The following is a 25,146-nucleotide window of genomic DNA, read 5'->3' on the forward strand; positions in this document are numbered from 1 at the left end:
GACCTATCAATCCAAATAATGTTTAAAAGCTTGGATGGCAAGAGGCTGTCTGCTCGAGGCTGCCGACACACACAATCCCTGTATAAATCATAATATCACTGAAGTCACGAAAACTGTGAATTTTGGTGTCAGCTGTGAAAATATTCCATCTGGTTTCTGTCTTGTAGAAAAAATGTTTAAAATCTGTCTAAGTACAGGAAGTTTATTTTTGCTTCATCAGCGCAGCAGAAGTAAGCAGGGTAAGACCAACGAATAGTGCCTCAGAGCCCTGCCATTGCTCCAGGTGCCTGCAGTGTTTCCAAAAGAGCATTTCAGGTTTCATTCAGATGTCCAACAGCACCGCTATTTAATTTCATGCCCTTATTGCAGGCTGAGCAATCCACCAAATGAATTTGTAGCAGTTTCTCTTGAGGATATAGCAAAAGCAACCATCGGCCCTGTATCATCAATTACCTCAAGCTGACTTTGACAACATACTTGGGAGGAGGATGACACATCTGCATCTACATAAAGGTGCATTTATGTCCCTCTCCCAAAAGACCACGGGTGTCCAACCATGTGGCTTCCCTGGGCCACAATGAGTGAAGAGGAATTGTCCAGGGCCAAATCTACAAAGGTTGTCTGAAAGTAATGCCTCCTAATCGTTCCCATGGAAACTACAACCAATACAAAGAGCACAATAACTGCTTGACAGAGCAAATTCTGGACTACAAAACACCCTTTTTCAACACAGTCACCACCATAGTTCTGCATTTTCATCAGTGATGAACAGAAACCTACAAGCTGCGCTCATCGCAATCTGCACCAGCAAAGATGATGCACTATCTCAACTCTTTCTACGTAGTCCCTCTTGACAGGGACTGATTTTATGCTTTCACTTTATTTCTCTTCCTCATTTAGGTCATTTATCTATTTAATGGAAACTGTATAGAAAAATTATGATAAAAAATTACATGAGAGATATATTACTTTTTAAATCACTATCATTACCCCATCCCAGACAACGTGACATTCAGGAAAGAGCCCAACATTCATTTTATTTATGCTTTTGTCACCCTCCTGAAATTCCCAACTGGAATCTCTACACTCTACCAGTCAGACCTAGTATAAAAAGAGACCATGAGGCCAACGTGAGAGGGAGAAAGCTGTGCTGCAAGGGAAATTCACGATTTCTGAGGACAGAACAATTCAGAACAACTTTCAAAGGAGTTTAAAAAAGACCAGTGCCCAGAGAACTGGGCATGCTTACCCCCTCCCTGGATCTCCTCTCCGCTAAAGACTGCCTTCCTCCAGCCCCAGGTTGAACCAGAGGGGGCTTTCAGGGCATCCGGAGGCCTCACAGCACCTTCTGAACCGGACACCTGCAAGAAGACTGATTGTGAGTGAAAGGGCTGTCAGAATGACTTCATAATTTAACAAAAATGGAATGGCGTAGGTAAGCCTTGCCAGTCCCAGGTTCCTGTACCAGAGCAAGCACTTTAAAATGAAGCAGAAACTCCATTTCAGTCAGAGAGGCTTCCCACAGAAAAAGCTCATTTTCACAGGTTTTAATCCACTGGTAGAGGTGCTGCTACTGCAGTTGTTACAGCAGCCAACTCTCTTATTTCCAGTCCCCCTCTATCTGACTGGCATTCCCACACCACCACCAGCCCAGCAGGTGCTCTGTTCTCCAGAGGAGGTGAAGAGGGGCTGGAGCAGGCAGCAGGCACCCCTTCTCACTTGCTTTCCTCTCACTGGTGGCTCCCAGTTTTTTTTCCCCCTCCCTACTGCTTTTTGTGTGCAGGTGGAACGAGGGGAAAGAGGTCTTTAAAAAATAGTGGGGAACTGCCACGGTGATTTCAAGATGGAGCACGCAATAGCTATTTCTGATTGTGTTAACCCAGCCATAATTATGTAATTATCCACAAAAATTTAGTCAGAATTTTGCATATCTAAATCATTAACTTTAACAATTGACAGGCTGCTTTGATTAGTATTTTCACAGACTAGCATAGCATACATTTGTCAGCTTTCCTATGATTACTTGTAATTTGGAATTTGTTTATGCAAAATGTTTTTATTGCTTGTTTGAGGGGGAGGGAAGGAAAGGAGGGCAGAGCAGACATGTTTATCCTGTCAGGAGCATCCTACAGAACTTACCAGGGTTGCAAACGTATTTTTGCTGTGTTTCAGTGTCATTAATTTGGTGAATTGATACAGTAAATACTGGCTTGTATTTGTTAACGGGGAGAAGAACCACGAATGAGCTCCACCTGCCATGTGAAATCTTTGATTTTTAGATGAAAATTTAAGTAAATGAATTCAGAAGCACCTAGCACTTTATGTAACACCATATTTTCAGTCTATTGCTTTCCAAAAACAATACTGATGCACCATGCAATCAGTGTAAACATTTTAAAATGCTTCTTGTGTCAAATACAATAATGCCGGCTCAGCCTTTTCATTCTGTGCTGTAATCGATATCATAATTTAAGATGCAGTTTATTAAGCTAAGCAACAATAAACGATCCTACCCTGCACCTGCTAGCAGGTCAGTTCCTACGCTAAGCTCTGTGACAAAAACCTGAGAGCTACACAACCTGCTCTTCACAAGGCAAATCCTAATGGAACAGAATTGCGTTGACACGAGGTACCGCACTGACTCTGTTCTGTGGTGTGGAGATTCCTGAGTTAGCAGCTGGAGGTGAAGTGCCTGAAGGGTGTTCATTTTCCTTCTGCTTCCCTATTAAAGACTGCATGGACAAAATGCATCCTAAAATAATGCATGCACTACTTCCAGCCATTTGTAGTACTGCGTTAGTGCACCCATTTTTCTGTGGCTGGTGGAATGCTGAGTTCATTAACATTCACCTGACCTCCGAGAAGAGCAAGGAAAGCATGCTTTGACTTCAAAACCAATGACAGATTGTGATTTGTGATTTCATCTGCCCCAAGACAGCTGCAGTTTGGTAACTGCAGTTAAAACTTGCCTGTTTCCTTCATGATTCTCAGGGCTCCCTGTAATGGAGACAGCATAAATGCAGAGGCTATGCAGATCCCACATATGCCTAATAGCCTCACCTAGTTAGGCCTCAGTTTTCTCCATCAGAAGGGAAGTTTTACTTCAGAGATTCATTAACAATTAATGGAAAAGGCACATTTAGATGGGTAAGATTATTATTATTTTTTAAATCCTAAATCCTTTTATGTATGCACAAGTAAATACCATAGTCTCATTCATAGATTATCTGAGCCTCAGCACTCAGGTGTCTGAGGCTTGGTTTTAAAATCTTGCTTCCTAGGTACAGCTGACTGCTGGCATATTCACTACATCAGCTCTCCAAAGGTTGGCTTGCTGCTTGGAATTCACAGGGAGCAGCCCTGTCTGTCTTTGTAGGAATTTTGGCTGCATGACTGAGTACATGAAAATCAGGGAAGCCAGAAGAAAAGAATGATCTGTTACCTGAGTTTCTTTTGCCATTTGAAATCCACTGAAAGAGAGGCATCTTTGTAGCACAAGCTGTTGGCAACTCCTCTCTCCAAAGCACATCATCAGTCCCAAGCTTGCAGTCTTTTATTCTTTTAATTTTAATTGGTAGCTCCTGACTAGAAACCAGTTGGGAATTGAATTGCTTGTGCATTCCCCATGCTCCAGAGCAATTGCCTATGTATTCTGCGTGCCTCCAAGCAGTTGCCAGCCTGCTCCTTGTGCTTCCTAGTAAATGCCAGTAATCTGTGCACTGGTATGTAAAACTTACAGTACTTGATTACATCAGGAGAGAGAACAGCACAAAATACAGTGTGTTCTGCTATTTTCACCTTAGCATATGTGCTGTTTTCCAGTCTTCAGCCACAGCACTGTGAGCAGCTCAGCTGGAGGAGGGACAAAGAACCCTTAGCCCTGGATTTCCACAAGTTCATGGGTGGCCCAAGGGATGTCCTAAAATTCTTCTCTCTCCCATCTTATATCTTGCCTGCCCATCCTACTAGTGTTGACATAAAAGTAGCTTCGCACGGGCATCAGGATTAATGTCTTTCAGACATTTATTTGCTGCATATCCACTGTTTCCTTGTGAAGCTGAATAGTCTCAGGTTCTGCTCACCCCATAAGCTCTTCTCCTTCAGCCAGTTAAAGGCAGAGGTAGACTAGGTTGGTTGGCAGGAGCAAACAGAAGCCATTAATTAAAAAACTCATCTCTCCCTTCTAGAGCCACTTGTCCACGGGCTCTCTTTCCAGTCTTTTTTTTTTTTTTTTCCTCTGCATAAGTGGGATGTGCTAGCTCAAGAGACGAGCATGGAAGGAAGGGAAGGATAGGAAACCAGAGTCTTTATAATAATGTTCCCCCCATCAGCACAGCTCTCCAAGCAAATGGGGAACAATAGCAGTAACTTACTTCCTCTAACAGACTGATGGAGGGAAGGAAGTGCTACTTTCCAAATCATCAAATCCTACCAAAGCAAAGCCCTCATTACACATCACACTAGGCTAAGCCTAAAGGCAAGCCAAGCCATACAGAACGAAACGGGTATTTCTAACATTTGTTCATCAGGAGCCACAATTGTTCACAGAAACCAAAGTAAACTAGATTGGATACGTTCAGAGATTGACTACCAGACATGAATCTCTGTGAGTCAAGGGCCTTTCATCCCTCATCAGAGAATGATCCACAGCTATGCTGCGCTTTCTCCAGTCATGGAGATACATTTGTATTCTTCTTACTCCTCTGTATCCTTTTTGGTAACATCACTCCTCTCCTTCCCTACCTGCTACCACAACAGCTCACTCCTTCACTTCCTGTGCCTCCACCTCGACAGGCTCCAGACTTACCACCACACAACCACAACAGCTCCCATGCCATTAGTGCTCTTGTAATGCAGCTGTGCTTTGATCTGCGGTAAGCTCCACACTGCCTGACTTCACAAAGACCAAGAGATGGCTGTTTTGAACTCTCTTCCATTCCTTTGATGCCCACAGCAGTTCTGTGGTTTAACTTGGCATCAGCTCAGCACCGCGCAGCTGCTCACTCACTCCCTCACAAGTGGGATGAAGGAGAGAACTGGAAACCAGACAGAACTTATGAGTTAAAAACTATTTACTAAGACAGAAGAAGAAAACAGAAACATAGATGCAATGATAGCAATACACGTAACTGCAATTCACCGACCAATGCCCCACCAGCAACACAAGGACTCACTGCTGTTGAGTGACGCCCACCAACCCCCCAGCAGTAGCCAGGCCCCAGTTCACAGCTTGTGCCTTTATGGCCCTCCACGTGGCATCATGGGGTACAGAACAACACTGTGCCTAATTCAGGCACCTGTGCTGGTTCTGCCCCCTGCCTCACACCATCATGGTTGCAGCTCTTCCATGTCGTGGGTCAGCACCTCCCATGGCTCTCTGTTTAAACAAAGGTGATGTCATAAGGAGATCAGAGAGGTAAGCTCAGCTCTGAGTATAATTTGAGCCTTCTGGAGCCATTCTTTAATGGTTAGTTCCAGCGAAAGTCCAAATTCTCTCCGTTTAAATAGCCACAATAGGCTTGGTTTAGTGTCAGTACTGTACAAAGGAGATCCTGAGTCACACCCTAATCCTTCACTCTGCATTGGACAACAGTGCAGTCCCCTGAAGGGGCTGACATGAGTTGTGGTTCACCCCCAGATTCCTCCCTTTTGCAGTGCGGAGCTGTTTCCCCTGCTTTGCAGGGCTTGCTATCCCCATACACTCACCAGGATGAAGCTCCTCCCATTTCCCCCTGCCTGATTGTCCCCTGCTCACAGGAGGTGAGCATCTGATATTTCTCTAGGTGTGCAGCCACACTGTTCCTGCTTCTCCCCCCGCCCCCCCCCCCAGGACAGAAATACAAGGCTTGCTGAGGAAAGGGGCTGGTACAGAAACAGACTTACTCTTCTTCACTCTCTTGCTAAGCCAAGCTGAGACCAAGACTGGCTGTCTGTTAAGCTTAATTCTGTCATGACTGGGACAATCTCAAGTTTCCTCTTCTTTTTTTGCATGGTAATGACAACTAAAATAATCTAAATTAAATATCAATTTTAGCCATCTTTGTTAAAGGAGAACATTTACCAGATTTCTTACTCCTGTTCTTCCACATCCCAACCCCAAATTCTTGTTCAGTTACACTACAGTTGGAGTTTCAAAGGTAAAGCAAGGAATTCTTCATAAAGAGTCCTGAGATGTATGGTACAAAACATCATTCTCACAGTAACGCTGTTCAACAGCATTACTAGTTTCCCTCTAGTTTCCATCAATGGTTATGCTGGGATTCATCTGAAGGAATATTTGACCTCTAAATCAGGGCATATGCCCACTTCTGTGTGAAACATACACTGTGTCCTATGAGCAAGCTAAGTACATTAAATTTGGAAGCAGAGGCACATCACAGCTGGAGCTCCCAAACAGGCTGGGGGTTAGCTGGGACTCACTGCCTCCAAGTGAAGCAGGGCTGGGCTCTGAACCCTTCCTCCTAAGAACCACAGCCTGAAAATCTCGCTGTTTCTAACACACTGATGGATCCCTCTCCCCCTTCTCTTCCAGACATTTAAAAGGAATGCTACTTTCACTCCCATGAAATACAGAAAAGCAGGAACTGTCTTTTCTTGCCAGCAGAAAAAGCGAGGGCTGTCAAGACACCTAAATCTTATCGTCTTACCTGTACTATGGGGTAGGGCTTTTTTGGGTGGCTGCAGCTGTGCTGCATAAAAAACACATGAAAAGGAGCCACTAAACCTAGGCAAATCATGTTGTCTAACATAAAACCGTATACATCACTCCTGAATGACACGGCAGCCCAAAAAGTGGAGCACTAGATCCTTCCATCATGACCCAGACAGACACTAACTTACCCTCTCGGCACCTGCTGCAAGTTACGTGCCCCTTGGCTTAGCAGAGGTCACACAACGTGATTCATCAGCGTTAGCTGAACCCAGCACTGAACCACAGCAGCAGCATTTGAAATGTTGTTCAAACGTTTCCCAGCTGACAGTGCCCTTCATTTACAGTTAACGATAATGTGACAGCCTGTTCTCCCAGCGTACTCTCTAACCACACACAAAATCCTGCATGTGCCTCGGTCCGGAATTCCGTTTTTATCGGAATAGACGCGTGTGCTGAGGCTTTAACCAGCAGCTGAGACGGGGCTTTAGAGTGAGATTTCCAAACCTGTCTCAGGTATTTAGAAGCACAAATTGCAGTGAAAGACTAATTGAACTGTGCTTCTAAATCCCCCAGGTGCTACTGGAAATCTCTTCCCTAATAACTTGGAATCTCCTAAAGAAGAAACCTCACCGAACTCAGGCGGGTATGCAGATCCAAGGGTTAAGATTTTGAAAATCGCTCCGTACTGGCTTAACTCCCATTGACTTCAGTAGGAGCAGAGTTAAGTTGACACTGAGCCCTTCTGAAAATTCCCCTCCAGGTGTGTTTTCTTCATCTGGATTTGAATAATCTGTTAACTGCTAAGACTGCTTTCCAATTTATCAGTATGAAGAACTTAGGGACTTTTTCCCTTAACTTTTGATGAACTGAGACTCAAAAAACAGTAGCAAATCACCACAATAACTCTCTCTGCTAAGTCGGCAGACAAAACGAAGTTTATTCACAGTATGTTTACCGTTACTGTTATTATTTGTATTTGGCAGAAGACAGGAACTGAAAGCACAGACATTATTGTGGGAGGTGCTGTGCAGTCTGTTAAAATATTTGCACAACGCGCAGGCAAGCTGTCTAACTTAATACTAATAGTCAGGCTCTGGAGTAACCCAAGAATCATAATGAGTATCCCCAGTAGGTGTAATTATACAGCAGCTTTTCACTTACTACTTCACCTCCTTGCAGACATTGTCAGGAGACAGGGATTTCCTTCAACTCCCTTGAATGCTTTAGTTTACCTTTTAAATTAGTTCTACTTAGAAGAGTGAGGAAAGCTATTTTTAATTGTTGCCACGTCCTGCAGTTTTGCAGGCTGCGTTTTACTTTCTGTGGTGGGAGAAATGCAAGCTTTTAGAAGTACAAACGGGATTCACTTTCAATTCACAAAACACATTGGGACCCAAACTTTCTTTCTGGGATGTGGGAAATAATAAGATGAATAAAAGGAAATGCACGGCGAGGAGCCATCTATTTAGCAACAGCATCAGTGAGGACAGGCTGTCCATGCCCCAGATTCCTTGTGAGAAAAATAGCAGCACTAATACCACCCACAAACAACACGATAACCACAGCTTTGTTCCCACCAGAGATACGACAGCAGAATCCTGTAAGAGAAGTCATCTGATATGTCAACTCATTAAATTAAATCAGAATGGGTGAATGGGGAAGAGGAATATACCATTGTAATGTACATTAATTAACAAATGCTATAAGAGAGGCATTTAAATGTATGAAAATGAATATTAATGAGATTAAAACACCTAATTATTGTGCATCTAATGGTATTATCCAGAGCATCCAACAGAAAATGCCTAATTGTCATGCATCTAAGGCAACAGTGCAAATCTTCAGACACAAAGATTCAGCGTACACATAGATTGCATCATGACTTCAATTAAAGGCATTGCAAAATATCTGCAATGAAACTTGAATCTGTAAGGTTTGCTTGGTTTTGATGGTTATTTTTAAGTTCTGTTTATGAAAAATGTTAGATATTGCAAGCTTCTGATATCATTGTTGCACTTCAAAATTGCATATTTCCTTCTCCCATGTTTCTGAAACATTTCACTGAAGCGTTCCCCATTTCTGTATGCATACCTGAATTCTGTAAAAGGACCATGAGAAACAGTGGGCTGCAAACCAGCATGGAATGAAGCTTGGAGGAATTTTTCATGAAATTGCACGAAGCAAAACTCAGTCTGCATGAAATTCCTTGCTGCATGGAGGGCTACCAAAGGAGAATCCTGAGCCAAAAATAGTACGGATTCCTGGAATTGAGGACTGCCTCATAATACATATGCATTAGGAAGCTGAAATAAAATTATACAGGCCACTTGAATTCTATTATTTCCTAATTACTCAGCGGTCCGCTTTACAACCTTAATGCTCCTTTAATGTACATTTTTCAAGATTTTTTTTTTAATGCAATCGTAGTTAGAGAGCACATGTCTTGACTGTAGTTAGAAGGACAGTGGGAGTTTTGGCTTACAGAGGAATTCCAGAACAGCTGAGCTGTGTGCACATTCCCTCTTTGAGGCCTGACGCTGTATGCCAGGGATGTGTCTAGGAAAGGTTATAATTTAATGACTGCTCTCTGCGTGGTATTTGCAGTCCCAACATGACTAACATCATTCACACATACAATCAATGAAGTCGTAATCCTACCATCAAAGCAATTAACGAAAATAGAGCACATTAGCTTAGTATTGGAGCCAGAATTGATTCCTGAAAGACAGCTCTCTCCTCTCTCAAATCTGAGTTATTAATATGTATATAAGCACCAATGTGACAAGCACTTCAGATATTCCTTGACATATATATTTACTGCCACTCAAAATGACTTACAATCCATCTTATTTTATAAAAATTATATCTTATCCAGGCTCCTAAATTTCTTATAAGAATGTGGTACAGAACTGTGAGAAGAACGTTCCCAAAACTGAGGGGATTTACCTTATCCACTAAGCTTTTTATCCTATCACAGAAAGAAATTCTGTTCATTAGTATGATTTACTTTTAATAAATCCTTGCTGCCATCTATTTACCATCCATATTGCTGTAGCTGCATCCTAACTTTACCCATAACTCCAACAACATATTTGAGACTGAATTCCAGTTTCACACGCTGCTTTGCAACATCCAGATTTTGTGATCTTCCCATTTGCAGGTAGGTGCTGCTCACCTCAACACGCTTAACAACTGAAGGAACAGCAGGGGAGTACTTTGCATCACTGCATATGCAGTGGTTCTCTGGGGGTTTCCGAACCCTGTACATACAAACCAACAAAACACTTCTAACACCACAGTTAGCAGAGGGCAGAACCAATGTGACAGCAGTATTTTGCACTGGTTGGGATACAGGTGGAATCTTCAACTGCAGAAAGGAGTCTCCTAGCAGTTGCATGCCCTTGAGTTAACTGCCTTTGAGTTAGGAGCACTAGAGGGAGGACAGTCATGCTGCAGTGTCACAGTTAAGCCATAGAGGGGAGTCCTATTAGCAGCTGCTGTGTAGCAATAACTCACATTTTTGCCTATACTCTCCAAGCATGAAGACAACTTCAGGAAAAGGCACCAATGCGCTTCACTTAAGCCAACTCAAGTTACAAATTTGAATTAGAGCGTATTTGCCCACAAATAGCTCCACTTCTCATTATTTTTCTCTCTTCTGTCTGTTTCAATCTATAGCAATAAATTGTACTAATACGGGTTGTGGAGTCTCCCGGTGCACTCTACAATGAAGGCACATCCTTTGAAAATCAAGAGCAAATCCTTGCACTTAATGGATTGTAGTGTCTGTATATTGCAGGGGAAAGAAATAGCTGCCCTCAAAAGGATGAGCAACAACACCAATATTGCCCAAACTAAAATTCTGGGATCCAGGGAAAACTGTTTCAGAAACAGGAAACAGTCCAGCATGGTGGTTAGCATCTCAACCTGAATGGAAGCCAGTCACAAGCTGAGGATAGCCCAGATACTACAAAAGATGTTTGGGCCCTAAAAGAAAGCAAAGAACCATGAAAACATACATTATAATTTTTTTTTCTGTAGAAGATAAATACAATCTGGCAAAAATACAAATGCATATTTTAAATGCCTGATTCTCAAAAAAAAAGTTAGCCCCCAACCCACTTCTCAGAAGGTTTACACAGTCAATATTAAACTACTGTGCAGAAAAGCTGAAGATATTGATAGCTGGTAATGCAAACGAGATTGCAGTTAATTGTTAACATCTCCTGGGCTACACTTCCTACGTCCCTGCGCAGATGATGAATAAAATTATTTACCTATTCAAGTAATGAGAGCTATGCATTTTGATATCCACATACACTGTAACTCAGACCTCCTCTGAGATCCCTACCTGTAATTAGGAACAGATGTAGGATCTTGTTCTTGAATTGCTAAAAACAAATTTCAGCCCTGCTATGATATATGATTTAGTGGCACAGCTCATGGTAAGAATGCTTCTGCCAAAGGACCCTCCTCAGGGCACCGGACCTCATCAGCCACCCTTGGCACAACAACCCTTCTGGAGCGTCCCCACACATTTCACACTGCCTTTCCATTGCTGACATGGGACACTTGCTAAAACACCCCCAGGTGACAAGGCTAGTGTAGAGCAGGAAAGTGACAAGCAACATTTATCTGGCCTCATCTCTGATGAAGAAAACCATAGGTCTATTCATTTGAAGCCCTGGTAATTCTGTAACACATACAGACTTATTCATGGTGTAGTCATTTAAAATTAAGCATATACAATATTATGTGCTTTCAGCAACAACTCTCACAGCTCAGCACATACGGCTGGGGAATACTCTTCAAATTACGTCATGGGGGAAACTCATGATGACATTCATTTTATTCTCCAAATGCCATGCTAGCACAGGAAAACATGCCTATTGCAAGCAGCCAAGTTTCTTTTCATCAGCTATTTTAACAGCTGGCTGAAATAACCCAGGAGGAATAGGACAGCTCATTTTCTTGCTCTGGCATGTGGGTACCAATCCCAAAGTCTGGCAGAGAAGATTGAAAGCTGTGGAGAATTCACTGTCTAAAGATGCAGCAGGGTGACCTAGTCAGATGCATTGCTTGGGCTACATGTCCCAGCCCTGTGGCAAATTCTTCCAGCAATAGTAAGGCACCCAGGATGCGTAGCAGGCCCAACACATTTACAGCATCAGGCCTGAAGAGGTTAAAAGGAGAGGAGAGGGACAAGTGAAGCTGCCTTCTTTCATATTCCTTCTTGACTACTAAATGTCCCTCCTGTGAATTAGACTGATCAGGCAGAGTTTATAACCCCACCCCCGGCTCCTGGCTTAGGTGATTAAAAGGATGTCTTGCCAAAAGAAAGTTGCAGAATAGCTGCAACCCCTCAGGCCCGTAAAAGACAGACAGAAATCTGTATTTACTGAGGTCATCTCAGTACAAGAAAGTTTCACCGGTTTCATTTGCATCTGACTGAAACAATTCAAGTTAAACTGATGCGAATGCCTTCATACATCTTTATTTGAAGATGTTAAATGGAAGTTTACTTGATTTCAAAGCTAATCTACATCTAAAAGAAGCGGCCACATGAAATAAGACTGCCCACAACACATTTTGCATTGGTTTAACTAAGCAGGTTTATCAGTCATCTCAGTGCAACTCCCTCATGTATACAAGGTCTGGAAATACATTCACTCTCCAGCATTACTCTGCTTCATGCTGGGAGAATGTGCAGCTGGAAGGGGCTCAGGGGAACCGCAATGACTAGAAATAAAAGGATTGTGGGGGGAATCATAGCTGGTGTGCTCACGGGCCCTCTATGGACATTGCCTAAATTAGAGTAATTAATATAAGGGAATGTGTCTGTGTTCCTCGATAGTTTATAAATGTTACAAAAAGAGAAACGTTTTATATGTCCCCTGATGGATTTTAAATGTTAATAAATGATGTGCAGGGAGGTATTTTACATCTCTCCATTTAACAGTGAGCTGACAGCTGCAATTACAGGCCAGCCTCTGGCCCAGCAATTCTTACAGGAACCTGAGGCATAAATGGAGTAGCTTTCTTCCAGAATAACAAAGTGCATCAGGATGCTGGCTCAGCATTTCAACACCCAAACAAAAGCCAAGGTGAGACATTTTTGACACCCTGGAAACTCCCTTTCTCTGTGACATGCACTTGCCAGTCATTGCTTCCCCTGCCAGCAGAGACCCAGAGCTTTGCTCCCTGTGGCAGCCCTTCACATCACTGGAATGGGAGAATTAATGGAGCAATCAGTTACTTACTATGGTGCTCCTCCGCTGCGAGGCAGACAAAGATGTGGACTGTACCTGGCGCATTCAGGGCAGCACAGGAAGAAAGCGGTATTGCATGCTTCACTGTGTGCACTTTCAACCTGTTTTCGGTCAGAAACCTACTAACTCTGAATCACTGCAGCATTCTTTCCAGTCCCCGGTTTCTTCACAGCACTAGGAAATCTGTGTCTGCACACTTACTTCACCAGCACAGACAGCCTATCCCTTCAAAAAGTAGCAAAGGGACTGCTCAGTAATGTCTGTCCCAGCAGAAGGCCCCACTAGGTTTCAGTGTGCCCTAGCCACTGCCCTTCCCACGTCTTCTGCCCAATGCTCAGTAAAACCGAGCCTCTTTGAAATTTAGGAAAGCTTGAAGCAGTATTTCAGTTGTGTACGTTTCAGGTTGCAACCTGTGTCACAAAGTAACAACAGAGACACCAGCATTTGCAACACTGTATTCCTGCTTGTCTCTTTTCAGCCTCCCCTTTTTCTTATTGGCTACAGTTCACTGCTGTTAGCGTCTGCCTCCATTAGCCTTATTCTCACTCCATGAGAATTGCACACCATTGACAAGAAAAGGCGATTCAGAACTGAATGAAACCAAGCAGAAACCAAGCAGAACTGTGAGTAACACCTTGCATTTTCCCAAAGGCAAAAGAGTGTGCTTTACAATTCTATTAAAATCCCACAAGATAGCTTTCATTTTGTTTTGCTTTTGTCACCGACAAGCTCTTACTTTCTTTTATTTTAGAATGGCATAAGACTACAGCTTAATATACCAGATTTATTTATAAAAACCCTACATTTCCCATCACACCTTTTTGTACGTGAAGGGTTGTAAAGTAACTGGTTTCTTTCATCCTCCCCTTTCTGTCACTGGACTGCACTGGCAAAAAAAAAAGGCAAGTTCAACTATTAGAGCGATAGTTTTCTTTCAATTACTGGTTCCAAAACTGCACCTCAGCAAAGCTAAGAAATTCTAGGTTGTAAAAACAAGATTTGGTTTCAGATTTGGAAAAGAACTAGGTTTATGCTTTCACTGTAGTCATGCTGTATGCAATTATAGCCAAACATCATTACATATCTATCACATATTCCCTCTGTTCTACACAAAGATTTCTCAATTGTGTCTTAGCAATGGGTCTTGTTTACTCTTTTTAAGGTCTAGGCCTTTAGTACACAATTTCTGGTACTGCTTTTCTTCAACAGCTATCTGTGGCTGGATATGCATTTCCTCCATTTTGCATTAGTTTGTATATAAATGTTTGTGATCGTCCTTCCATTCTTCAGAAATCTGCTGTTTATGATTGTGAATGGATTTCCAGAGCTTGTGGACATCAGGGACCACGTGTTAATAACCAGTTTATGTCATGTATCACATTCAGTTCATCCTCAATAGCATGTGTAACCACCTTCATTTAAGTAAAACAGTATCACTGCAGTTACAGTGGCCATTATTTAAGATAAAGCATGGCAGTAGCCTATTGTACTGGTCTATCAGATTATAATAAATGCCTGCTAATTAATCCAAGCTAATAAATGGGGGTAGAAGCAGCAGTGCCATATGGAACAATAGCTGTAGGTGCCGAAACACCGCTTGGCAGCCGAAAGCCACAAGATTACGGTAAAGCATTTCCAGTGAGACACCCCACCTAGGGCAGAGCGAGGTAGGAGAGGCTGCAGCACTAGGAAGGACACCTGCCTGCCCTGGCTCCTTCCAAAGCCAAATCCCTCGGGTGCTGGATGTTACCCTTCACAGAACTCCCCCGCACAGTCAGACAAGCCTCTCAGAAGAAACACTCACAGCCTCTGCTGCTTTCCTCCCCCTAATGCAAAGGGGAAAAACAGTACTGTGCACACCTCCTTGAAAGATTGTCAGTCCCTGCAGCTAGGAGGTGAGGTAATATGATAAGGAAGGCCAACAGCAGTTCAACTGAGAGCACTAGATCTTCTTAGCCCTCATTATTGTGCGGACCCATCTAACTGGCTGCTGTTCTACTGCCAGCTACAGCCAATATTCAAGCCCAACAAACAGATTACAAATCCCCTCTCAGCCGCAATCTATTCTTTGTGTTATACCACCTCAGTGACAATCACAGAATACACCCTAAAAGAGTCTCACTCTGAGGCAATCAAATTAAAGTCATTCAGCAATGGCTTGTTTGTAGAAACATCAACATTGTACCCGCCTTGTATCAGAAAGAGTGATATTTTTCTACAGGGAAAAAGTTATTTGCCACTGACTTGACTGATTTGGCAATTTCTCTGCTTATCAACATCTCACAATTCTTTCACATTTACAAAATATAGTAATAATACTTACCACCTTACGGGCTGCTGTGAGGAATAATTCTTTAGTTCTTCAGAAATGCTCAGAGATCCTCCAAAGCATCAATCTGGAAATAAAATTAGCATGATCATTAGCACATGTGGGGGATTTATTCTATTCATTGCCATTCTCCAATACACAAACAACTGCAATTGGGGTTAGGTGTTTGCTCCTCTGTGCTTGCACGACAGCATAAAACTCACCACGTTTTAGTACACCTCAGAGGTATCAGGAATCACGTTACTGCCATCGGCGTTTAATTTTTTTTTTTCTCTAAAACAATACCTAAGAATTTAATTTAAACATGGAAACCTCCCTAGACAAAGAAAGTTCATGGGTCTGTCAAAAACACAGAGATGCTATAAACCCATAATATGGAAGACAGAACAAGAGAATTTATACATTCACAAAGCAGTAGTACTAAATGCCTGATGAAGGTGACCTGTGCTGTTGCTTGGACACAACTATTTCTTTCCAGTGGCTACCAACAGAATCCACAGCAACGATGACCACTAGGCATGTCATTTAGATGCTTGAGACCAGGAAGTTAGCACAGACCTAAAAATAACAGAAATTACTAGCTCAATCCCACTTCAAACTGGACAGAGCGTCCCCACAGAGCTAAATGTCTCCATGTAAATGTATTCCCAAACTTTGCTCACCCTTGGAAATGAGCACATTTCAATTAAGGAGCATGGAGAGTCAATTTCCATGCCTGCCACAAGACTCAGTATGACCCTGAGAAAATAGAAGATGAGGGATTTTCTGGCACCCGAACTGCAGGTAGGGAGCCTGCATCCTCCTACCTGCAGCTTTAAACAAATTCCTTTCAATCCCTCTCTGTCCCTACAAAACGGAGATAGCATTTTGTCTCTCTCCCCATCTGCTGCCTGGTTAGTCTGGGAATTCTTGGGGACTACATCCATCTCTCCTAGGGTGTATAAACGGGGTGCTTAATGCAGATCTGAGCTGCTCTAGGCTCTAACAGAAAGCAAAACAAACACAGCAATGACACCTCAACTGTGGCAATTGTGAATCTACATGCTGCTCACACAGACAGAGAAAAGCAGTCCACTTTCATCCCCCAAGTACACAATTTGGAGTGCAGGTCTTTGTTGAGCAGGCCTCCAAGTTTAAAAGATGCCCTTCTGGGCCTCCATGTTTCTGGTCCCTCAGTAAGATCAATACATACATTCACCACAAGAAAATCAAGAGTAGAGAGGGGGCTAATTAAGCCCTCCTGCTCCACAGTTTTCGCCAGAAACTTGACTCAAAACAGGTTTGTAGTCCAAGAATTGAGTTCTTTGTTTTTAATGCATGCTTTATGCATTTCTAGGCTGCACCTAGATTAGAATTGGATGAGCCAAAGCAAATACACATGTGCACACGTAGACAGTGCTAGGTGCATTTTTCTGAGAGACAGGCAGAGAGTGAATGAGTTTGCTTTCCCAGTATTTCTGCATCTATAAGCAGGAAGGCTTGAAAACCTCGCAAAGAAAGTCTGTTCCCTTGAGAATTCTTGCCTCGCTCTCTGCAGCTTCAAGAAGCAATCTCTGGCTACCGTGCATGGGAATCCCAGGATTTTGGCACAGTTTTAACATCGCCATCATTAGAAACATTGATTTACTTTAATTACCACCTCGTACCCTGCACTGCCACATGCAGTCAGAATGTCAATTCTTTATCAATGTGTGCTGTTGACATGGAAACAGATCAGCTGAAATGGAAGCAAAAAGAAAAAAAAATGTGTTACTGCTCTAAGTCATACTTAGAAGCGGTAAATCTGTGTGTGCTACAACAGATTTAAATACTCAATAAACTACACAGATGAAATAAACAACTGTTTGGGGTGACAGTCGTTTCAGTTGTTTACATCATAGACTGCATTTAGAAAAGCTCCAGTGTTACTATGGTAACCACTTTTGCTTAAACGTAGTTGTGGACGCACTTTAGGTAGGCTCTAAATTAACTGCAGATGGAGGAACAGCGCTGGGGGGAACAGCCAGAGGAGCAGATACCCCCATCAGCCCTTCTCTCTGCCCCCTGCTCATTGTGCAGAGCAGGCACCCCAGCTCGCCCTGTCTGCACTCTCAGCAAGGACTTGCAGCAGCTGACGGGCTGCACCAGGTCAGTTTTAGAGATAAAATGATGAGAAGCTGCTTCTCATCCCCTCACAGCTCATAACACGGGCCAGAGCTGCTCGCTCGCTCCCTGCGGTCACTGGCTGGGTGGCACTGAGAAGAGGGGCCTGCAGCAGAGGCCTGCTGCACGTCTTTGGTTCTCCTTTTCAGGACCTCTCCCCACAAGAGAGCAGAGCTGCAGGAAGGTGAGTGTGCTGCATACACCTTCTGCCAAAATCTGTGAGTTGGAGCAGACGCTACCTCACTATTAACTTCACGGAGCTAAGAAACCATCCTAAAAGATGCAACACAGACCTTTGACCAGCACTACATTTCCACTAGAAAGATTAAATCGCTGTGCAGCTAAAGCTAGTTTCATAGTCATAGGGAACAAGGCCAGAGGGGCCACTGTGATCTGCTGTTCTTAATAGGGATTAAAGGAGCCTACGGTCTCTGGCACACCTGCTTTCCAACCTGAAAGTGAACAGCAGTGAGATGGAGATCACTGAGCAGAAAATGGAGGGAGAGGCTCCTCTGCCCTCTTGCCATGTGCCAGGGCAAGGGGTGGCAGGAGGAGCAGACACCAAGGACAACTTCTCTAAAGAGGATTGTGGAGGCGCTGGGAGCCAAAGGCTGTTCAAAGCCCATGGAGCCTGCAGCAGTGGGAGAGACATGCAAGTCCTGAACTGTAGGCAATGTGCCCCATGCTTCAACTGTGAGAAAACATCAATGAAAGGCGATTTTTTTTGTTGTTTCTTCCTTTTTCCACTTCTCACATATCCGCGTGATTACGTTCGATAACGATGCCCACCTCCCAAAAGGTCGTGCATCAATTAGCAAGGGAAGGAAGGACACACATCATTAATTACACACCAGTTTGCGAAATAAGAACATGGAATACAGCATAATGTTCTAAAAATAGCAGGAGGCTGCCTTGTTTAGGTCAAGTTTTATTTTAATTCCCTTAATAAAACATCTGATATTAAACAACGGAGCGGAAGACATGCCGCTGTTTAGCCTCAATGGGTGCTTCAGACAGATCTGCTGTGATTTAATCTGCATGGCAGAGTGCAAAGCTGTAGAATGTAAGTTTATGCGAGCGTGAGACATAATAGTTCTTTAAACTTATGCAGCTCTTACCAATTTAAATGATCCCAAGCTATGCTACAAACCATATACCCATGGGAACGCTTCTACCTGTACTGCTACCTTACATATGGGATTTGGATTTTGGCGAGATCCAGCATGTGATAGATTAAACCAAAACGCTGGTACAGATTCACGCAGTCAGAGGGAAGGAGAAAAGCTACACGCTGCCATGGGTATTCACAGACAGAGTCACGGTGAGTAAATTCTGCTCAAGTAGGGCTGAGGGAACAGAAAGGGATGAGAAAAGGACATGTGGTGCATGACTGTAGGTACAACCAGTCCACATCAGAAGTGGCCAGCGAGTGTTACAGCACAGTGTTCTGAGGCCATTAAAGCACGCACACTGGCAGTGTACATGCCTCTGGAATGAGAGACAGCCTCTGTCTGAAACTGCTTGTAGGCTAAGCAGAATAGACTGATGAAGCAGGCAGAAAAGCATCTTGCTTATAACCAATCTTCAATTAGGGAATAGTAACGTAAAGATCACACAGGAATGTTGCAGAAAAGAAGAAAACAACACCAGATGCCCTAAGCATAAATCAAATGCCTTACAAACACACGCAAAACCAAACCACCTTGTTCCTCCTCTGGAGTGGATTGTGGTTGCTGGGAAAATGTATTGCAGAGGGACAAAGGAAAAAATATAGTGGAATTATTAGTGCACGCTCTTACTCTTTTGAAGCATGCCCTATGGGCAACTCAGTTTCCAGTCAGAATGTACCAGATAATCATTTTCAAAGCCTCATCTGAAAACACAAGTGATGATCTTACCCTACACCAATGGCAATAAAGGCAGCAATCTTCCACCTATGCTAAACCAAAGGTACAATTTTCTTATGCCCCTAATACATCTGAGGAACAGATGCTCCTAAAAGCCACAGTCTTTTGATCCTATAAATTGAATGCTTTTCAGAATGTCACCCAGAATTCTCCCATCAATCCTAAGAAAACATAATCTAAAACACAAGATGATTTTGATTTTCCTCGTGACTTGGCAGATCAAGAGATAATTAGGTATGGAAAAAGAAGTGTTTTTGAGGATGAATGTACCTGCTGTAATCCTACCGCCAAGTGAATTAAGGTTTGCCTCCTGCAGTAAGGAGCATTCTAACTCAGCATCTGGAGGAAAGCTAAGACCTGCCTGATTTCAGAAGTCATCGGTGATCCTTCCTGTGAAACCAATGAACAGAAGGAAAGGGAAGAGAGGGAAAAATAGTAAAAGTCCTTCCTGTCTCCATCTGTGGTTATAAGCAATAGTAATAAAAGAATCCAGCAGCACCACACCAAAAAAAAAACCAAAACCAAAGGCGGGTGATTGCCTGTTCTTTTCTCCCCATTAAACCTAAATGATCCCTCTTATGGACCGGTCACATGAAGCAGCTTATTTTGTCAAGTGCTCTTCAGCCTAACCATGGCTCCCACCTCTGGAAGTGGAAGAATCCCATATGTCAAGTAAGCGAACACAGGTTATCCTTCTGCAAGGATAGCTCAATGCTGATTGAAAGTCTCATTTGTCAAGGGAAAGAACTGTTGTTTTTCTTTTCAAATTAACCTAGATGAAGAAAAAGATATTTGTCCAGATCTAAGAGCTTTTTCATTCCTCAAGCAGCTGCTAGTTTGAGAGAATTTTAAATGGTTGGCCTTTATGAAATGAATTGGTAATCACAGCCTTGTGCCTCACACTCCAGACTGAACGATTCAGGGGACTGGTAATAGGATAAAGCCTTTCACCTCGCCAGCTGTGGTTCAAATTCAGAATAATTCTTAACTTACTAAACACTGTCACTACATGATGGGCATTTGATTGTTATCGTACAATGAATCACGTGTTTTTCCATCATGGAAAAGTACTCATAGTGCAGATAATACACTAATGATTGTTAGTAATTAGCAGCACTCTCAGTAGTGACAGTAGGGGACCTGCAGAAGATTGCCCACATGTTCAGCCCTCGGAGGTTGCCATTTCAAGGCAGGGGTTAAGCCCTTCAGACAGTCACTGTGGCGATTCTTGTAGCTCTTTCCCACCTTGGGTGTGTTTTGCAGACGAACTGGGTTCAGCCTCCAGAGCTGTCAATCTACCACTTTTATTACGGCTAAATTACTTTTGTTTCAAGTGCTGGAGGCGACTTTGAATGCCGGGTCTAATTAGAATGTAATTGTCGGAAGATCTGAGCAACTGTGGCAGGTTTGGGTGGAGAATTTGGTGGCTTAGAGTATTTGTGCAAACAAATTTCACAAGCACAAAACCTGCAGCTGCTTCTCACAGTGGGCATTTGCTTAGGCAGTGCATAGAACTAACTGTCCAAGGCAGAGAAACAAAACTTTGAATTTCCACATGCAAACTGATAGACATGAAAAAGCCATCTGCCCAAATAGGCTGTTTCCTGGGTCAGGCACTTTTCATGATACCAGGATGGTTTGGTGCAAACAGCAGAAAAGGAGTTTAACCAGGAACAATTATATCTGTACAAATGGAACGAGGTACATTGAACTAAGTGAGAACCAATAGCAACAGAGAAGTATACATGTATATAAATAACCCTGTTCTCAAAATAATAATTTAAAAAAAAAAAGAACACAAAATAAATCTCATATATATATACATATGTAAATATATATATAAGAATACATCCTGCCATTTAACACTAGAAGCCTTATCTTTCCCTAGAGGAAAAATACTCATGAACAGTCTAGGAACTCCACACCCTGTTGCTGAATAGCATTTTTCCTCTACTTCCTTTGGGAACGCGCAGACCCTCGCCACTTCAACCCCTCTAACACAGCACAACCCAGAGATTTGCAGGGAAATCCTGAAGATCTGAGAGTGAACATTTAAAGGCCAGGGAGCTTCTGCTAGGAGACCCTGTGCTTCCCAGCTATCTCCTGAGGTCTACCTATCATAATGACAGCGTTACCTCTTTGTGCAGCTCCAGGGAGAGCTGTGCAAATATTGGATTATCTGGTTCAACGGCCAAACAAAAAACAATCATGGGTAGAAAAAAATTCAGTTGAATCTACTTGGAATAAAAGCTGAGGGGGTGGGGAGTGTGGCTAAGGGAAAAAAAAAAAGGAAGAAGAAAGGAGGAAGATGTTTGATTTTAATGTATTAAATCCTCTCCTCTACATTTTTGACATGAAAGGGAAAAAAAAAGGCCACACAAATTTAAATCATCGTTTAAAACCTTCCTTTTGCTCCATGTGATTTTTATTTGTTTTAGACTGCGCTAAATTTCATGTCACGCAAAACAGATCCGGTCTCCCTGAAAAATTTGTTTCCTTCAGCAAATCTACTGCTCAGTGTCACGTTGCCTTCACCCAGCTCTAGGAAGAATTGTACAGTCCGAAGTACAGAGCTCCAGTAACCAGAATTTTGCCTATAAGGAAAGAGACAAGTTTTCAAGCCAGAAAACTCATCTGCTTAGTCGTTACGCATCAAAAAATGTGACAGCCAATTTTTTTCCCCCACAAAGGGGAAAGAGGACCAAATACTATCTTCTGAAGGACAGACTACTACCCTCACTTACTCTCTGTACTGTACTTGCTGTGTTTTGTTCTCCTATAAACAAAACCACAGCCACAGTTCCTTACTCAGCTGATTTTTATTTTGCTCCCACAGCCGTGCCTGCGTGAGATGAAAGGCAGACAGATTTACACCAAGGGCAGTAGAGTCCATGAAATGCCATCAGCACATTCCCACAAGTCTATGTAATGTGTTCCTTAGCTTGGCTGGCAGTGGGTGCACCTGGAAACCCAAGTGGTTACTGGTTTCATATAGCTCTATCAGGACAGGCTGGGTTGGTAGTTGGCTCCTTTGCTTGCACAGAAGCAGATAAATTGGATTCAGGAGCTTCTGCTGCAGTACTGGCTTTGGTGAATACGAACAGATACTCTCTACTACATAAATGTATATAACAAAAATCAGGTTGAAATTTGCTCAAAATGACAAAAAAAGAAAAATACAAAGGTCCACAGAACTGCCGCTGGGAAATACGAACATTACTATTTTCCAGAGAAAATAGATACTTATGTATACATACCAGAATTGGAGCCAAATTTGCTCAGGATGATAAACGTTGTAAGAATTTGTAAGTCTTCATGAAAACCCAAATCATAAATTCATAAGCCAAAGCAACAGTAGACAGACAAAAGTCTGTTTAAACTTGTTTCTTCCGCACCTTTTCTACATGCAGAATAAGGCACTGGCCAATATTTATGCTATATTCTACAAACTATTGTCCACAAAAGAGTTTGCTTCCACGGATCACAAGCCTGATGACACCCCAGAAGCACAGCTAGAAGAGATAGAAAGCCCACTCAGAGTTTACCAGCAGCTTTGTCTCGGTAATGTTTGCATGGGAGAATGGCTAAAAGTAAAGCTGTGAAGAGGAACCTGACAGCCAACATGAAGAAGTTGGAAGACACATTGACAAAGCAGAACCAGGACTTCAAACAGTCGTAGAATAATATATATATATATTCAAAAAGAACTCCAGAAAGTAAAGGCAGAGGCTTGCAGGGGGAAGCAGAAACTTGATGGATTTTGAAAAGAGAATATCTAAAAAGGAATCAAAATGTGCAGGGGCTGGGAGTGCAAGTGAAGATCCAAAAGTAAACACACAAAAAAGGAAAATATAATTCTTGCTGGGGAATGGTGGATATTCTTTGACAGTGTAACAGCAACAAAAGATAAATTGATACATCCTTGCCTTCCATTCTAGGTGACTGTAAAATACCAGAGAAGAAAGCACACGAAAGTTACATGTGGAAAAAAGTCGATGTGAAGAAACAGGAAAAAAAGCTACTTAAATAATGAAAACGCAGAATCCTGTAAAGCAAATCTCTCTAATGCGTAAGATAAATGGTCTTCTCCAGGTGGCCACAGGATGAAAAAAAGCAGAAGTATTTGAGAACGGCCCCATTCTAGAGCCCAGGTTTACCTGGAGTCTAAGCCGACACTGGAGAAAGGGAGTGCTTCTCCTCATACTTGCTCTGGGCTCATGTAAAGGTCAGGGAACTATTGTTCCAGTCCAGTACACAGCCATCTTCTGGGATCAGGGAGCATGTATAAGTAAAAGGGCAGGAGAAACCCAGTCTTTGTCATCCTGCAAATACACAGCCATGCTGTGGGCAGTAGAGCTGCCCAGTCCCGTCAAAAAAAGCTCTAATATCAGTTGCAAAGGACTAAAAGAGTCCTTTACGTGTTGCACTCCTACACTAGACGTCATTCAGGGGTGCGATGTACAGCACCCGTGATTACAGGATGGGGATATAAATCTGCCCCAAGAGTACAAAGCTGCAGAAGAATACATCTACTAAGCTTGATTTAATAGCTCACGGCAGACACAAAGAGACACGTAATGGCAGATCTCTGTAAAGCTAATCCATGTTTGTAGCACATCTGACAGGGTATGTAACAGTTTTTAAATTCTGCATGTAGGGATCAGATTGCATGGACTCTGCCTCTAAGACATCATTACAACCTGCACATTCACACCTCACACGAGTTTCAGGAGACCTTGTTGCCTTCTCAGCCACGCTCAGCCAGAGTAGCACTTGTAAGACAGCGAACATCTGCTTCTCAGATACTCTGCTTACTCCAGCTGACAAACATGCTACATTGGCCCAGGTGTCCCACACAGCCCAGAAGCAACACCATGATGTCTCCTTCCCTCCGAACACGCACAGAGCAGGAAACTCTACCTTGCAGACAGGCCCTGGCAGGGTGTGATGGGCGGGGAGGGCTTGGCAGCTTCTCCTACTGACACACGGCCCTGCTGCATGCAGCACTCCTCATCTGCGTCAAAGGAAGGGCACACACACAACCTGAAAAGTCACAGAATACAGAACATCCTGAGTTGGAAAGGATCCATTAAGGATCATCAAGTCGTAAAATCGTTAAGGTTGGAAAGACCAGTAAGATCATGCACTCCAACCAATGCGAGCTGAAGGCCTCACCCCATTGCTTGGAGCTTCCCCCTAGAAGAGTGGGACTGCTTTGGGCTCCTGCCCCATAGCTGGCTTACAGGCTCCCCTCAGGGACCTGGGCCCTGCTTGGTGTGTGTCACCACCAGGACACCGCTGTTCCCATTCGAGTACCAGCAGTGTCCATGGTGAGGCGCTCCCCTTCACCTCAGGAGGGCACAGGCCTCCCTGCAGGGCCGCCTTTTGTCCCCGGGGCTGCTGCCTCCCTCACCTTTCATATTTAAGAGAACGGTGCCAGTGTTTGTACACAACACCTAGGATTAAAATAAAAAAAAAAGAAAGAAAGAAAAAAAAAAAAGGGCTTTGGGGGGGACATTCAAGCTTAATTATTAACCCGCGGGAGCGTTTTCCCCGCACCTTTCTGCTTCGTCACGCCTTCACCGCGCCGGGGGACAACATGGCCGCCCGGGGGGGAAGGAGGAGGGGAGGAGCGGGCGGGGAGCCCAGCCGGCCCTTCGCAGCGGGGCCCGCCTCGCCGCGGGGGGCGGCCACCCGGCGGCAACAGCTGCCCCGGCGGCTGCCGCTCCCCCGCGGAGCCGCCGTCAGCGCCCGCCCAGGCGCTGCGAGCCGGCGGGGGCTGCGGGAGGATGATGGAGGAGCCGCGCGTCGCCTCCAATTAGGATCAGCGCTCCCGCCGCCCCCGCG

The 25,146-nt window shown here is 43.5% G+C and overlaps 1 long non-coding RNA gene across 1 annotated transcript; it reads right to left on the reverse strand.

Annotated features, from left to right (window-relative positions):
* Nucleotides 1–1,256: 1,256 nt before the first annotated feature.
* On the reverse strand, nt 1,257–24,307 carry LOC122157208. Its single transcript, XR_006167797.1, has 3 exons — nt 24,220–24,307; nt 15,245–15,317; nt 1,257–1,361 (listed from the first exon to the last, which is right to left on the reverse strand). It is a non-coding gene; the product is annotated as an uncharacterized LOC122157208 (long non-coding RNA).
* Between the last annotated feature and the right edge of the window lie 839 nt (nt 24,308–25,146).

Source organism: Centrocercus urophasianus, unplaced genomic scaffold, assembly GCF_019232065.1.
Source record: "Centrocercus urophasianus isolate 14NV4802_14NV808 unplaced genomic scaffold, USGS_Curo_1.0 seq_13, whole genome shotgun sequence".
Lineage (NCBI taxonomy): Eukaryota > Metazoa > Chordata > Aves > Galliformes > Phasianidae > Centrocercus > Centrocercus urophasianus.